Source organism: Chamaea fasciata, unplaced genomic scaffold (assembly GCF_029207755.1).
Source record: "Chamaea fasciata isolate MVZ Bird 193981 ecotype frontalis unplaced genomic scaffold, bChaFas1.0.hap1 SCAF_2, whole genome shotgun sequence".
In the NCBI taxonomy this organism is placed as follows: domain Eukaryota; kingdom Metazoa; phylum Chordata; class Aves; order Passeriformes; family Sylviidae; genus Chamaea; species Chamaea fasciata.
The window spans coordinates 18,116,242-18,132,755 of NW_027094087.1; the positions used below are offsets into that span (position 1 = coordinate 18,116,242).

General features: G+C 46.8%; 1 protein-coding gene across 8 annotated transcripts in view; it reads right to left on the reverse strand.

Annotated features, from left to right (window-relative positions):
- The window catches only part of BBX (BBX high mobility group box domain containing), a 136,056-nt gene extending 120,838 nt beyond the window's left edge, over window positions 1-15,218 (reverse strand). For 5 of the 8 annotated variants that reach the window (XM_066175145.1, XM_066175142.1, XM_066175144.1 and 2 more), the window contains exon 1: window positions 11,789-11,861. The gene's annotated coding sequence lies outside the window, so the exon portion shown is untranslated. Of the gene's footprint in view, window positions 1-11,788; window positions 11,862-13,355; window positions 13,371-14,560; window positions 14,577-15,126 lie in introns of those variants that run through there. The other 3 variants (XM_066175147.1, XM_066175146.1, XM_066175148.1) reach the window with 3 other exon arrangements.
- Between the last annotated feature and the right edge of the window lie 1,296 nt (window positions 15,219-16,514).

The window sequence follows — 16,514 nt, forward strand, 5'->3', positions numbered from 1 at the left end:
CCCAGACTAACACAACCAAATTCTATTCAGCAGCCTCAGTGGAATTGCACAAGCTCACATCAACTCTCCTTTCAGAACAAAGTGAATTTTACACCCAGATTTTTTAGCCTGACCAGTAGCCCATTTCAATGTAACCTAGCAGGAGAATACTGCTAAGCACATATAACAGGTTCCTGTGAGAACACTTTGACAGACAGAACATTGTCAAAGCTACCGAATCTCCTGATAAAATCTTGGTTCCGATACTTATTTTCTGAAAGGAAGGAAAGCCTCAACATTTCACATGTCTAAGCGGGTAAGGGGGGCAGGGAGGAAGAGACAAGTTAGGACAAAAATAATTCAATCCTATGAAAATACAGTAATTATAAAATCAGCCACATTCTAGAATCACAGAATGGTTTGGGTTGAAAGGGACCTTAAAGGTCATCTAATTTGAACTCCCCAGCCATGGGCAGGGACACCTTCAACTGGACCAGGTTGCTCAAGCCCCATCCAGCCTGGCCTTGTACACTTCCAGGGATAGGGCATCCACAACTTCTCTGGGCAGCCTGTGCAGTCATCCCATCACAGTTAAGAGTTTCTTCCTAATATGTAATCTAAACCTACCCTCTTTCAGTTTGAAGCCATTCCCTCTTGTCCTGTCACTACCTGCTCTTGTCAAAAGTCCCTTTCAGTCTCTCTCACAGGCCACATGAGCTACTGGAAAGCTGCTACAAGGTCTTCCTGGAGCCATGTCTTCTCCAAGTTGAAAAATCTCAACTCTCTCTGCCTGTTCTCATAGGAAGGGTGCTGCACTCCCTGATCAACTGCATACCCCTCCTCTGGACTTGCTCTAACATAAATGCCTTTATTATACTGGGGATCCCAGAGCTGGATGCAGTTCTCCAGGTGGAGTGCTACAAGAGCAGCACAGGAGGTGAGAAATAAAGCATTCTGCTGGAACACTTATGTTAAAAAAAAAAAATTGTTGTTTTAGAGCAGTTAAAAACGTGAATTCTTCAGCAATAAACAGCTCCTATCAAAAAAGTTACCTAAATATGTGACTATGCTATTTTCTTACTGATCTCAAACCAAATGTATGTTAAAATGAAAACGACCCTTTCAGGATGAGTGATTCATATTACTTTGGCTTGTTCTCTTAAGAGTAAGAAATACTCAGTAATTTTCCTGTTTCAATTTTTAAGGAAGGTTTTCTTTTTATTTCTTTATAAAAATTGACTATTTTAAACATTTGCAACCTGCAATAACATTATGACCTTTGCTTCAATTTTCCTCTGATTTCTATTCAGCTTTCTAATCTTATCATATTTAGTTCTACTAGACCACAATAACTGCTGAGACTTTGAATACCCTACACATTGAAACAAAAGAATACAGAAAAACAGGGAAAAGACAGGATCATGAAACCTATGTTTGCACCGGGGAGTGAAGGTCATAAAACCACTTCTTGAAGTGTGCAACTCCTTTTTGGGTGGCAGGGGCAGAACTGCATTTGTACACAGTTTGCGTAACTGTACTACCAGGCCTCAGGCACATTCTGCACTTCTGAGCACAACTCTTCTCCTACCTGAGGTCTAACCCTGCATTCCTTAATAGTCACAAATACTGCTACACAGTTCCCCTGCTGCAGAAAAAACACCTGGAGCTGCAGAGTCAATACATGTTATCAAGCTCTTTGACTGCTCAGATGCTATTAATATTTTGGTAGGGTGGGGGTTAGAATTCGTGTGAGCCACAGAGTTGCTATGGCACATATGCCAATTTTTTTCCCTATTTCTTTCCCCTCTAATACATTAGCAATACATGCAGCAGCCAGTAACAACATGGTTTCATGTTTTGCTTTCTCTCACCAGCAGTGCTAGATTCCCTCCTGGATGCTGTAAAGTACCCCCTCAACCATTAAGGTCAGAATCACATACCACACAGTCAAAAGGAAAGTTAGTACAGCAATTTTAAAATAATTACTTTTTTTTTTTTTTATGTTAAGTTTGTATCTGTGTAAACAGAGATCAGTTGATCTCTATGTTTTAGAAGCTACAGAGAGGTCTAGCGCCCACAAAAAAAAAAAAAAAAAAAAAATTAGTATGGCCACAGTGTTAACTAGTGAGCTACTCTGCATTCCTTGATGGCAGGAGATACTGCCCAAGGCATCTGCTATTGCAAACAGGAACCAAAGAGTAGATGAAAAAGTCATCTAAAAAAATATATTCTGCTTAACAGAAACAGATACTGTTACAAATGAACTCCTTCTGAAGGAAGAAATCATATCCACATTTCAGAAGTTATTGTTGCTACATGTATTTTAAGAAAAAAAATACCTAATTGCAATTTGCCTTTAAAGTATTACAAACCAATGTTAAATTCCACTGTAATATTATGTAACTCAATTTATATTAAATTTAAATAAATTGCAAATGTTTGATGTCAAAACTGTAAACAAAGCTCGAACAGTCAACAGGTAAGTCTTCCTTGAAGTACCAAGAACAAGCATTAGGTTTAGAACTAAGTTACCTGAAACTAATGCCTTCCATTGCATCTGCAGAGACTTTGTTCCATAAGTCACTTAATGGCACTTCCTGTAAAGCTGGGAAACTAACTGGGAATTCAAAGAGTAAGATTACTTGTTTTCCTTCTCTTCTGAGAAAACAAGAAGTTTGAGTTCTGTTAGTTCTAAAAGCTTGCATTCAGTTAAGCAGAATCAGTTACCTTACTAGGGGTAATACTTTACTCTTATTTTAAGTGTAAAATCTATTTGCATTTACTTGTGTGTTTGTTCATGAGTGTAATATTATTGAGTAGGACATTTTTAAAGGCCACAATTAAAAAAAGGCATAATTTGCAATGTCCTAAATAAAAACTTTCTTAACAGTTGCAATGTAGATAAATGTACATAGGCCATGAATTCACTTAGAAAGTGCGCAAGTGTAGAGTGCATGCTCTGAAATAACAAAAAAAAAGTAGTGTCTAATTGAGTGTAAAGGCTAAATTTAGCAACATATTTTAATGGTTGTCTACCAATAGAGACTGTTTCTGAAAACACAAAAACGTCAAAGCAAAATGAGATTATAAGCACCAATTTAAACCAAGTGTTTATTGAGCGAAATCCTGATTTAAATCAGTTCATAGGTATAACTGGAATGTCAAGGCAGCAGACACGTGAGCGTACATACAGAGGGGCTCACAAGGGCCAGGAATAGGAGGCATAAAACCCTCCCCGCTTTCAGTGTGCCTGCCCCCACTCTCTCCTTCAGCCCTACTCAATCTCTGCAAAGCCTGTTAGAGCTCCACAAAACACCATCCCCCACTCAAAGATTTTTTTTCCCTTTAGGATCCTTGAATAAGAGAACACATACTGTCCCCACTGTAGATCTGAACTATGCCCTTCTCTCACGTAACCTATTGCATGGGGATGTCTGTGATGACAACCTCACCTCCCATTCCGATTTCCTTCTTTCTGCAAACAGTAACAGTAAACGTCAAATGCAGCCCTGTGGGTCCATCCAGGAAAGCAAGACTGCACACAGAAACCAGATCAGCTGTGGCAGAGAAACCAGCAGAACTGTTCACAGACAAAACACGGTATCTGGTCAGTTTTCTCAGGTGTTTCCCTCCATGCACTCCAGCATCCTCTCACTCCAGCCTCATCAGCACATGGCGCAGCGAAACAGAAAGCTCGACAGGGACACCCTTGAGAGTCCACTTCACTATATAAATAAATAATCCATTTCCTCTAGACATCTCTCTCAGGAGAGCAGGATCTTCCTTTACCGATTAAAAACCAGGAACACGTTGCAGGCACACAGACCCAAAGCTTTGGAGCTCCCACCTGAACAACAGGCCAGCCCTGAGTAGCAGCAAACTAAGTGATTTCAAAACCAGCAACTGAGTATCCAGACCACTTCCACAGCTTCCTGCAAAGGACTCTGAAGGACCAAACCATGGCGAGGGCCCTCACAGTGTGAGATTTTCCCTGGGTGACTTTTAACTATGGACTTCATTTACCTTCTGCTCCTTTGGTACACAGTACTGAGGTGAGACTGATGAGCATAAGCACACACAAGAGATGCATGGAAAATACTTAGCACTCAGAAATTGTTTTACACACACACACACACACACACACACACACACACACACACACACAGAGGCAATTTTCTCATATTGACAGGAATCTCTTAGTAATGAGAAATGGACAAATCCAACCATTACACTTACTAATCTGTCATTTACTTCCCTTATTTAAGGTCTTCCGTACTAAGAAATAGAGTTAAAAACTTCCTTCCTTTCCTCTACTTCTGACACTTGCGCTCTTTATTTAGTCCAACAATTTTAAAAGAATAGCACTGGAGCTTCTGCTTACTCTTTTAGCACTAAAACACATTTTTAATCTACACAACAGAGGAAGTAAATTGTGAATAATTGCCTGCATTAATATATTTGCTACTAGCTTTGTCTTTCTTTAATTTGCACACACCAAATTTCCCCCTATAAACACCTCTGTTTCTCCAAAAGCAGCTGGAAATTAATTATGCTAGTTTTATTTTCTTATTAATTCATATGCTATAGTTCTGTAATCAGTGCAAGATCACGCTGCAATTTTGCATACTTGTTTCAAAACACATTATGAGCACTTGAAGATTGATGTTTAACACAATGTATGAAAGACCATCTCAAACAAATTAGAGGGAATACAAATAAAGAAACTTAAATAAGAAAAAGAACTACACGTATGTTCAAACAGTAGCTAAACCCTGAAACTCACAAGTTTGTGGCATGGAACACTCATTAGAACTGAGCTAGGCAGGAAGTTCACACTACTCAAGACAAAATTTGGATATAAAGAAACCTTTTGCAAGGAGAAAGAACAGCTGAAGACAGACATACCAATGAAGCAGAAGTGAAAATGGTACTTCCTTCCAAATCTATCTCTGACCATCGATTTGCAGTACATCAGAATGCTTTCTTTCCCTAGACAGACAGCCAACTTGTGAAGCAAACATACTTGAACAAAATGGCTTACATGCCAGAAGACTTATGTACCAAATGGCATTCTCACACTACATGCTCTTCCACCCTCTTTTCATTTACAGGAACTCAGCATGTTTCAGCAACGTCTCTATTCCCAGCTCTTCCTGCAAGGCTCACCATCAGGTCAGGGATGGCCCGTAAGCTTGTGAGTACAACAGGTGCCAGTCCCTGGCAGGACTATCTGCACATCAATAACTAAGAATAATAATAAATTTGCAGCTTTCCTGAGGAATTACAGGCCACCAGGACCTTCATCCAGCAAACCTGCAAAGGGGTGCACATTGTTGATGCAGGTCTGGTCCTGGCTTTTTGTTCAGGAATTCACCTGCACAGTTGTAACTGCAGGATTGGTGTCTTCAGCCATGAGGTCAAGGGAAACTGATGTTCCTGCACTTCACCCCGTAAGTCAGCATGATGTTGCTAACTGTAGCTCACTGTAGGCAGGATGTGGCTCAAAGACCACCACGTAGGGAAAGCAAACCCAAACAGGGCCAACCACAAAAATGAAACGAGGTAAGAAATCAAGTCCTCCCTCACTCCTTCCATTCTCACCTACTGTTTTCTTTATCCAGCTTCACTTTCAAATTTCTCATGAAGTCTCTCTTAAATATTGCTTTGGCAACCACAAAACAATGCATTCTCTCACATACACAAAAACAGAGTTATTTGTTCCACAGAAGAACACACGGGCTGTGGAGGGAAGATGTACTATTCTTCTGCAAGAGACATAACCCTAACTATTACTGTGTGACACACTTTTCCCACTGCCATTGCTGGGTACCTCTTGACTGTGCAAGGCATGAGTACAAATGAAAAACAAATACTCAAAACAAAAAGACAGACAACTTCTAGCAAGGTTAAAGTTCAAAAGTCCTCATCTAACCGGCAGAAAAAACATTGGGGCAAGACCTGAAAGGTATTGGTGGAAAGCCATCAAGCACTGAAGCACTGCCTGACACTGGGCAGCACGGTACAGTCACCAACCCTCGACCCAGCTCACCAGTGGTACAGGACCGTGCCTAACACTTCCTGCAACGGGCCGCCTCAGTTCTCACCAACAGAGCCACGGAGCAGGCCTTTCATGAGTGTGCCTAACACTGCCACGGGGACCTCGGGGTTTCAGAAGCACAGGACAAAGCCCCTCTCAGGAATGAGGGGGGCAGAAATCTTCCTGTTTCTACAACTGTGTGAGAGAAGAGTGATCCCACAGCCAGGAACGCGGTTAGGGACATTCCGCAATGTCTCAAAGCAGACCATTTCCTACACACATAATGCCTTTCAGAAAGAAAATGCCATAAACCCCCAAACAAAACACCACACAGCCAGAGGGAAAACACCTTCCCACTTTCCCTCAGAAAGGGAAGGTGTAGACAGGACTTGATAAGCTTCTTGTCAAGAGAGCTTCCACTTGCATTAAGTTCCACAGATCCCATATTGTGCAAGTCCACTGAATTATTTTTATCTTTGCTGAATGAGGCTCTGTGACATTAAGGGTCAATAAAATGCTGCTTCTTACTTTCAGCATTTGCTACATTTTATAAAATCTCTTATATAGAGACACCCACGTGGAAGATTTCTGACAATAAAAATTCCATGCTTCCTAAGCAACTGATTTTCTTAGTGTAGCCTCATAAAATCCTGTTAACTTTCCTTCCCTTCACTAAAAATTGAAATGTTGTTGTACTAGGTTTCTTTGTACTCAGATATGCCTGAAGCTAGTTTATTTTCACATGCTGAATTGTCCATGCTCATAAGGACTTGCTATTACATTATGCATTTGTGTGCTATAAAGGAAAAGCCATGAACACTGGAAAGTGTCAAAACCATGCTTTTCCTCTTTGTTGATCCATTTTTTAGGTAATTAAATTTATAAATATTAGAAATAATAAAATGCTGCTACTGTTGTGAGAATACTACAGATCGGTCTACACCCAGGCAATTAAGTAAAATGTGCTTGACTCCTCAAATACAATTCCAATTTTTACATCAGATTTTTATTTTAAGTAACAAAACACCAGTAAACAGCAAACCTGAAAATCTTACATATGTTTACTGTCTCTAGAAAGAAAAGTTCAGTGAGCAAGTTACCCTATTCATCACAATACTGTGAGAGTGCCAAAGCAGTTGCTTCTGTCAATTCCATGTTTTTAAGAAAATCAGTTGTCATTTTGCATTAGATTATGAATATGAAAAAAATAATTTAATTGTGAAGAAATATTTCACATGAATCACATGTTAAAAACTTCACTATGAGGAATCATTTTCTTCCTTGCATTAACTTTCAAAGTTAGTATTAAATAAATAGGGGTAATAAATACTGCAATAAACAGCAGTTTAAATACCACGTTTATTGGCAACAGCTCTTAAGTAAACTTTCCTACTTTATACTATCTTGTCAAAAAATATAACCAAATTGTAAGTCAGTAACTTCACAAGGTTCTGAAGGTGTTCGGTTTCTTTTAAGCAGCATTATGAATGAGAGTGGAGTATTGGCAGAAGATGTCCAAGTGGCACAGAATTCAGTGAGACTACTCACATCTCAAGGCAGGCCCTTACCAGGAAAGCTTCAGAGCAGTAGCACACACCAAGGGAAAGGACACAAAACTAAGCAGTCAGAAGCAGATTTTATTCCACTCCTTGCTAATGCTAACCTGCTAATAGACTGCAAGCAAGCCTACGCTCCTTCACAGCTTTTCATCCCAGATGCCTACATCATGGAAAAAAAATGATTGTTCTCATCTTGAGGTGTGTGATTACAGTACAGCTTGTGTACTTCACCAGACAGGACAGAAGTACGTAAGTAAGGCAAGGCCTACAACTGCCAATTATTAATAATATCATTGAGAAAATAGTATGTATTTTTCTTCTTTTTCAAGCAATGCAAAACAGCAGCCCATCAAGCCATTCTTAAATTTGGAGTAATCTTTAGGCTGGTTCAGATCTTACCCCTTCTGAAACTATCGAGAAGGGTGACAGCTGCAGGACTCTTTTGTGAAATTCCCATATCCACCAGGACCACACTCACCCCACTACTCTCAGACAGAAACACTGTATCATTACTGATCTTAAAAAAACCCCAACAAAATAATAAAAAGGAAGTAAGTCCTAATAATCTTTTGACATGGAACAGAGCAAAAAAGCTTCTGGCAACAATACCCCAGGAAAGGGAGAAACATGGTAGAAGCAAAAGAAATAAACTTAATACTGTAGAAGTTCGAAGGATGACTTTAACCTATTTCTTCTCCAGAATATTTTGAAATACATATGATTATAAGTTCAATCCAACTTTATAGATCCCTAAGTAATAATGAAAACATCAATTATGAAGTTTACAGTAAGCCACAACTGTATCTACATTGCTTTGAAAAACTTACGAAAACTGACCCAATATGCAGGCACCATATGATTTAATGATGCAGGTTAGTACTGTCACTCCCCATTTAGAAGAGACCAAGGGACACATGGCTATGCTTCTAAAGTAAAGACCTTGGAAGCCACCAGCAGGCCAAAGCTGTGCTGGTGATTCCACTGGTGGCCACAGCAGGCCATTCCCACGGCAGGGCACAGAAGTTTGACTTGGGCCCGAAACTTGGAAAGCAACTTCTGGTTTGGACTACATCACTTGCCACAGCTCACAGAGACAGCCTGCAACACGCTCAAAAATTAAAATGAGAGTTTCAGTTCAGTTCCAATTTTAATTTATAGTACCTTCCTCCATTAAGGAGCCGCCTTCAAATGAAGAGAGGGATCTGAACACTACAAAGCCACATACTTTTGAAAGAGAAGCAGTGTCACCTCCCAGATGTCCAAATTTCACTGCAGGTACATTTACAAATGTCACATCACAGCAGAGCCCTGCACACCACAGGTCTCATCAACATTACCTTTCCCACCACCACATGTGGTGGAAGAGTAACTCATCCCAGCTCACTCAGTCAAGATCTCCTCTCCACACACCACTCTTTCCCCAGCACTGTGCCAAAGGCTGCCCTGCCTAACGCCATGTTCATGAGCTCCAGAGACACTGCGCATCCTCAGCCCACAGACCACGAGCGGCAGCAACCTGGAAGAACTTTAAGCTCTGAATGCGAGCAATCATACCAGTGAATTTAACAAGACCTGTCATCTGCTTCAAGATATTCACATGCTTACAGGATTGCCAGCTACTGAACAACTAATTTACGAACAAAGTATATTAAAAGCATTCCGGATGAACAGGAAAAACATTAGTTATAAAATAATGGCATGATTACCTCTGATATTTTATGTGGAAAACTGACATTTAATATCTTTAATTATTCACACAACATCTATGAAAGAGAAAGGTTTATTTCCTCAAAGGGAAAAATAAACATGGACAAATTCCTCTCACCATCACTCCTACACTCCTTTCCTAAATAAACCTTTTGAAGCCAGTGGAAGTTTTGCAGGCAATGAGCTTACAGCAAACAGCCCCCAAAAAGCTCTAAAGTGTCAAGGGCAAGCCTCTTAAATATTCTGAGTTTACCTCCATACAGAAACCAGCTATGTTTCTGCTAAATTACATGCCTGCTTGACATGGTTTATCAGCTTGCTGTGCCAAGAGGGACAGTAGTGTGAAACAAACTTTTGGGAGCTTGGGCCCATTTCTGAAGCATCCACAAGGCTCCTTGCTAAGCTGCTCATCACCTTTTATCTTGTGACACACCAGCCCAGCCTTGGCACTCTTCAAGCAAAACAGAACTCCTGTGCATCAAGACTGAATGACTAAAATCCATTCATGAACAGTTACTTTAGCGAGAACTGTGTAATAGAAGAAATCTTCCCTTTTACCAAAATAAAATCTCCCTAAAGTTAATTGAGATTTCTAGTCATGGACAAATCTAAGGAAATCTCTATTCTCACCTTAACTAGGCACATTATATTCATTGTCTTTTTTCTGAGTTACAAAGAAATGTATTTCTTCTCTTCCTCTAAAGCTCCTATTACACCTTTTATTAAAAGAGATACCCCACCCTTTTCTTTGCTCAAGCCAGTGCAACATCAGGTGAGACATACATTTTGCACTATGCACAAACCAAGGTCCACTCCTCTCCAAGTGGGGAAGATTATGATCACCACTTCACTGCCAGATCAACATTCTACGCATACAAAAGACTTCATAGCAAAACTAAAACCAGATAATGACTCAAGACCTGAGTCAAGGTCTCTGAGCTATTCTTGTTCAGCATCCTTTACTATTAGTCGAAATAAAGAAAATGTCCTTAGCACTTACAGCACTTGCATGTGACTCTTACCTGAAATCACTGAAAATTAAGTTCAGAAATCAGTATATTTGTATTCATCCCTGGACAACATTTTGAAGCCTATCTGCCAGTTTTGAATTTCCAGATGCATTTTTACTTGGAAAAAATCATTGCACCAATTACCCTTCACAGAACACGATCCTTGCCAGTAATGCTATAAAACCAAAAGCAGTATTCTCCTATGCAACTAGTCTGTCTTAAAAAAAATTCAGTATTTGAATTTGGTGTTTATACTCTGAGACCTGCACATACCAACCACACTGCACACAAAATCTGAAAACCTGAAATTTGTGTGTAAATCTGCAGGAACTGGAGAACAGTAGAATTCTCCTTTCAAACCAACCGCCCACAGCAGTTATCCCAGCCTTAACACCAGCTTTGTGGTCATAATATCACACCAGAACAGTTGCTCCCAACAGCCCCCTTCAAGTCAGCATGTTTGGGACCATCACTTATCCTATGTCTGCTATACGCTGCCTGCAAAAGGTCAAAAGTATGTTAATTAATCATTTGCATTTATAAGTACTAAGCTTACCCCAAATACATATCTTGTTTTGCTTTTAATTATGAGCAGAATAGTACCAAGAAGAAATGCTGCCTTCCCACTTCGGGCCAAACGCAGGTCAGTGACACCATGGGCAATTGTACGAGAAGTGCTCAAAGTGCCACTCATTTTATGTCATCTATAAATGTGACCCCAAAACTTTAGAACCTCTGCTTTAAACTACCACTTCCACTTCAGCTTAAAAGGTGTCAAACCCTTCAAAAGTTACCATAACTTCTCCCAGCATGCAGATTAAAAAAAATCCACTGCTGTGTACCTGAAAGCTTAGGAACACTAGTAAATTAGTCACTAAGATACATATTTCAAATTGATTGGTATCTGCATTCATCAATGCCAAAACAAAAAAAAAAGTAATAAAGAAAGAGCATAGATGGAATTCTAATTAGCTCTCAGTTTAAGTGTTGGAGCTGTACGAACTCCTGTTGCAGCAGCATTACAGTTCTGCTAAACTTCTCACTGATTCTTGACCTCCGGAGTTTTCTAATTACCTACTCAGTTTACATTCTCATACTTTTCTACCACTGAATTTTAAAATGACTTTACACACTCATTAAATTTTCGACCTGTGTGTTGCACTTTGCATATTCTAATGTTAGTTTGGTTTAAAACTTTTGCCCTAAGTCAATCAGCTGATTATCCTGACAAAGTTTAAGGGAAAAAAAAAACACTAGGAAAAAAAAAAAGTGAAAAGAGCTCTGAATATGCACAGCCTTTAATTCCCAGGTTACGTGGAGGCACCTCTACATACAAACTTTGTATTCTAGCAGTAGTTATTACCACCTGGAGAAGACATGTTTTCTGAGGTGCTAAAACCAGAACAAGCATCTTCCTCACAAAAAGTGGCAGCAGGAGGACCTCTATCTCATCAAGAGCCAAGTTCTTTTTTCATGTGTACAGTTTACATACTTACCCAGGAAGGCAAATGGAAATTACAGACAGACGAAGATGAAGCTGTCTCAAAGCCTTTGTCATGTGATAGTGACCTATAAAGTATCAAATAAAGGCACATCATCAGCACACCATGATTTTACAATATTGCAACTCAGCACATCACCAACAAGAGGAGAGAGCCCAAAACTTGAAACTTGCTTCCACCTCACCCCCATCCCAGCTAAGTTGTCATTAAAACAAGATGACAGTCGCAGGAAACCGTAGGGAGCAAACAAAAGATGCATCATGTCTTTAGAGGGCATTAGGAGTGGGCAAATGGAGCAAATCATCTGAGTGTGCATCAGCAGGGTGGGTTATTTTTCCTCTCTCTCTCTGTCACACAGATGCATGTTTATGAGCGCGCACAGACACATCTACATACACACAGGGATGCATCACGTAATTATTTACTTGCACACACAGTAATGCTCGCATGTATTATCAAAATAAAAGACAGAAAGTTGACCACCATCTGCAAGGAGGCATACATAACAATAACCCCCGGGAACTTACACAAGTGAGCGATCAATCCCCGCGCGTGGATAAGCCAAACAACGCAAAAATTAACAACAAGAATAAGCCGTCAGACCGCAGGTACGAGATCCACCCGGGGAAACACACGGACAGACAGAGCAACGGACGAGGGCTGCGAGGCTGGAGCCCAGTTTCAGGTAATGCCCGCTGCCCCCCGGCAGAGCCCAGCCGAGGCGCCCGGAGTGCTGCGGCCGCCCAGCCGCCCCTCCGCCACCGCAGCCCGCGGGGAGCGACCCCCGGGCGCCGCGGGGGGAGCGGCGCTCGCAGCCGCCGCCCGCCCTCCGCCCACCCCCGCCCGTGCAAAGTGTAGGGCCACCGGAATCCGGGCTCCGGGGTGGGGTGGAAAGAAAAGGTATTAAATATGGAGAAAGACCGCCGTGACCCAGGGTTTTCCCGTCTCCCCCCCGCGCCCCCCGCCCCCGGTCACCATCAAGTTTGCATCCTAGTTACAAAATGTCGATCTTGAAGGCTGACAAGACACAGGGAGAGGGGGAGAGAACGAGAGAGAGGGAGAGAGTGAGTGAGAGAGAGAGCCGAGAGAGTCCATCTTGCTTTGAGGGGGGAGGAGAGGAGCAATAATGCAGCGCATAAATCTCACCCTCCCGGGGGAAAAGTCTGCACAACACCTTTGGGGGCGGGCGGGCGCGCAGGGAAGGGGCGGCGGCGCGGGGGGCTCCCCGGCCCTCCCAGCTGCCCTCCCCGGCGGGCTCCGGCGAGGCAGGCTGGCAGCAAACACCTTCCTGCTGCTCCCCTCCTCCTCCCCGCGGGCCCGGGCGATGATCCCGCTGCTGCCGCCGCCGCTGCCACCGGGGAGGAGGTGCCGCCGCCGGGAGAGCTCACATGGAGACCGGCACCCCGTCCCTGCCCCGGCGGCCGAGCCGGGCCCCTCCGTCGCCCCGCCGGGCTGCGGGACTTGGACGTGTCACCAGCAGGACGGGCAATGGTTTCGGCGCCCCAGGCCCGAGTGACCACCGCCGGCCTGGCGGCGCCCCGGCCTCCCCGCACACACTCACCTCCGCAGAAAACTTTTAACCGCGGGCCTCCCCCGGAAAAAGTGGCGAATCCGCCCCGCACACGGTTAAAGCCCCGCGGCCCCCCGGCTCGGCTGGCGGCGAGCGGGGGAGACCCGGGCACGGTCCTTCCCCGCCCCGGCGGGGAGGGAGGGAGGAGGCAGCAGGCAGGGAGGGAGGGGGCGGGCAGCCGCCTGCCGGTGCCTCTCGCCCCGCCGCCGTGCATGTCGCCTCGGCGGCTCTCGCATCGCTTCGTTTTACCTTCCTCATTCAGCGGCGGCAGCGGGCTGCCACCGATATTCCTAACGCAAACCTGCTGCCGTGCGGCGCCCGGGATTAACGCGACTGCCTCCTTCTCCCCTGCCTCCAACCCTTTCCTTCCTCGTCCTCGTCCTCGTCCTCCTCCTCCTCGCAAACCCACACTGGATCGGCTCTCCTCACAGCCATGCAAGTTTCATACATTGCAAATAAACCCGAGAGGAGGAAGAGCGAAGCGCCTGGCGGGGAGCGGGGGGGAGGAGGAGGAGGAGGGCTGCTTTCTGTAATTTACCAGCGACCCGATCTCGCAGCAGCAAATAACAGCCGAGCACCCATCCGGCTCCCGGCGGCCGGGAGAGACCCCCCCGAGGGGGCCGCCCCCTCCCCAAGGCGCCCCTCGCCAAGTTTTCTGTCATCGCGACCACCCAATGTCACAACTTACCTTCAGAAATAGGACTTCGCGCGGCCGAGGCCTGCCGCCACCTCCCCCCGGCCCCCGCCCGCCTTCCTCCCTCCCTTTCTCCCTCTCCACCTTAAACTTATTGACACAACATAATCCCGCATCCACGCGAAACTCCGGCAGGGCCGCCCGCCCACCCCCCCGCTGCCCACCGGGGCCGCCGCCGCCCCGGGTGCATCGCCGATGACTACCGGAAAACGCACAGCCCAACTCTCCGGCCGAGCCCGGCCGCCGCTGTTGTTGTCGGGGTCGGCGCCGGGGTTTTTCCTCCCGCTCCCCGTGCGGGCGCTGGATCGGTCGCTTCCCCCTCTCCGGTTTTATATCTTCCCCCCCCGCCGCCCCTTCTCCCGGCGGCGGCGGCGCGGAGCCCCCCAGGCCGGCGGCAGCCGATACCGATCCGCACTCTCCCCCGCGCCTCGCCACCCCTCGGGATGAAGTTTCGTTTCTGTCTGCCGCGATTTCCCTGTCAAGTCCCCCCGGAGGCACGCACCGAGCGGCGGCCGGTGGCCATCCCTCCTCCTCCTCGCCCTCCTTCCCCTTCCTCTCTCCGCCGCTGCTCTTGCCTCTCTCTGTGGCGGCGAGAGGTGCCTGGTTTCAAACGCAGCCTGGCACTGGCTGGCCTACCCCCGCCGCCTCTCGGGCTCGGCTCGCTGGTGTTTTAAATGCCCTGCGCTGTACCGCGATCCACTTGGCCCCCTCCCCGTCAAACACCCCCGGTCACCCCTGCCCTCCCGGCCGGACGGAGGGCTGGAGGCACCAACCCACCCGTCCTCCGCTGCCCAAACTTTCAAAACGAAGGCAGGGCTGGCAAGAGGGAGGAAAAGTGACTGGGAGCCGCGGCAGCCGCCGCGTCGGGCAGGGGAAGCTCCGCGCCTCCCTCCCGTCCGCCAGCGCCGCAGGAGGGGCGCGGGGGGCTGCCCCGCCGCTGGGGCGCGGACCGTAAAGCGTGGGGCGAGGGCACCCCTCTCCCTATCTCTCCCTCTGTCTCTCGCCCTCCCTGCTTGCCGCTGCCCATCTCCGCCCGCCCGGTGCGGATCGGCGGCCGGGGGCACTCACCTCGGCGGGGTGCGCACCGCGCCGCTGGGCCGGACGCGGCTCGCAGCGCAACCCCTCCGCCTCGGCGCCCGCGGAACGCGGCTCCACACAGAGCCATGCAACCCGGGCAGCGCCACAACACTCCCCGCGATATAAGGCGCCCCGCCATTGGCCGGCGCGCTGAGCGACGGGCCCGCCGGCCACTCAGCGCTGCCGTTACACCCGCGGCCCGCGAGGGAGCCGCCGGCGCACACACTCCCCGCACACACTCACACAAAGATCGCCGCGCTGCCCCTCGCAGGGTTCGCGGAGCCCCCGGCGGTGCCGGAGCGGGGCAGGGAGCGGGGGCCGCCCGGGGCAGCGCGGAGCCGTGCCGGCCACAGTGCCGGCAGTCACTGTCCATTGGCCGCCCGGGCAGCGCCGCGAGAGTAAAACTACGCCTGCAGTGGGCAGCGCCGCGGGGCAGCGGGGTGCGGGCTCGGCCCGGCCCGGCGCACCCCGAGCAGCCCCCCGATAACTTACTCGGCCGAGTTGGGCGAGTTTCATTCAGAGGCCACAGCACGGCGAGCCAGAAGTTGCGGGAGGCAGCAGCGCATCCGCGCAGCCCCTGCTGGGGCAGTAAACACGGGAAGCCACCCCCGCGCCCCGCGGGCGGACGGACCGCGCCGGCGCTGCCCCCGGAGCCGGCCCTGGGGCTTCAGGCAGCGGCGCCGCGCGGGGATGCGGCAGAGCTCCGGGCGGTGCCTCCTGCCGTAGGAATCCTCGCCCAGGCGTGGCGGAGAGGCCCTCACCGGGCCAGCATCGACAGCACGGCCGGCTTCACATCGGCTTCCCATAGAGACCGCTCTGCTGGCAGAACTAGCCGAATATAACGCTGGGGTCCGCGCCACGCTCCGTGTCCTGCCCGGTCGTCTACCCTGCACCTCGCGGGCCGTACCAAACACATGGATGTGAAATTCATTTGAGAATTTCTCTGGCTCACGGGCTAATATGCACAAAGCGACAGTGTGAGGCCAGCAGCTTTTGCATGGCTGCGTGGCGATTGTGCTGACGGGTGTTGGAAATGTAGCCTAACTTTTTTTGGAGAAGCTCCCTTCCACTACAGAAATCAAATGCAGTGTGGAAGCATACTGCGTACGCTGACCCTGTGTGTTCATGTTCGCGAGGGCTTGAATATATGCAACATGAGACCCTCGTGGTTTTTAAGCAGAAGACATGTGGCATTTATTCTTGGAGTTAGGAAGAACTAATTTTTTTGTGTGGCTCTGTCTCTAGGTGGGATGCTGGCTTCCAGTCAGCAATTGTCATATTAAAAAAAAATAAAAATCTTAAGGAATAATAGTTATAATAACAATGGAAATGTACTCATTTTTTTTCCCAATAGGAGAGCAATGTTTGTGTTTCATGAT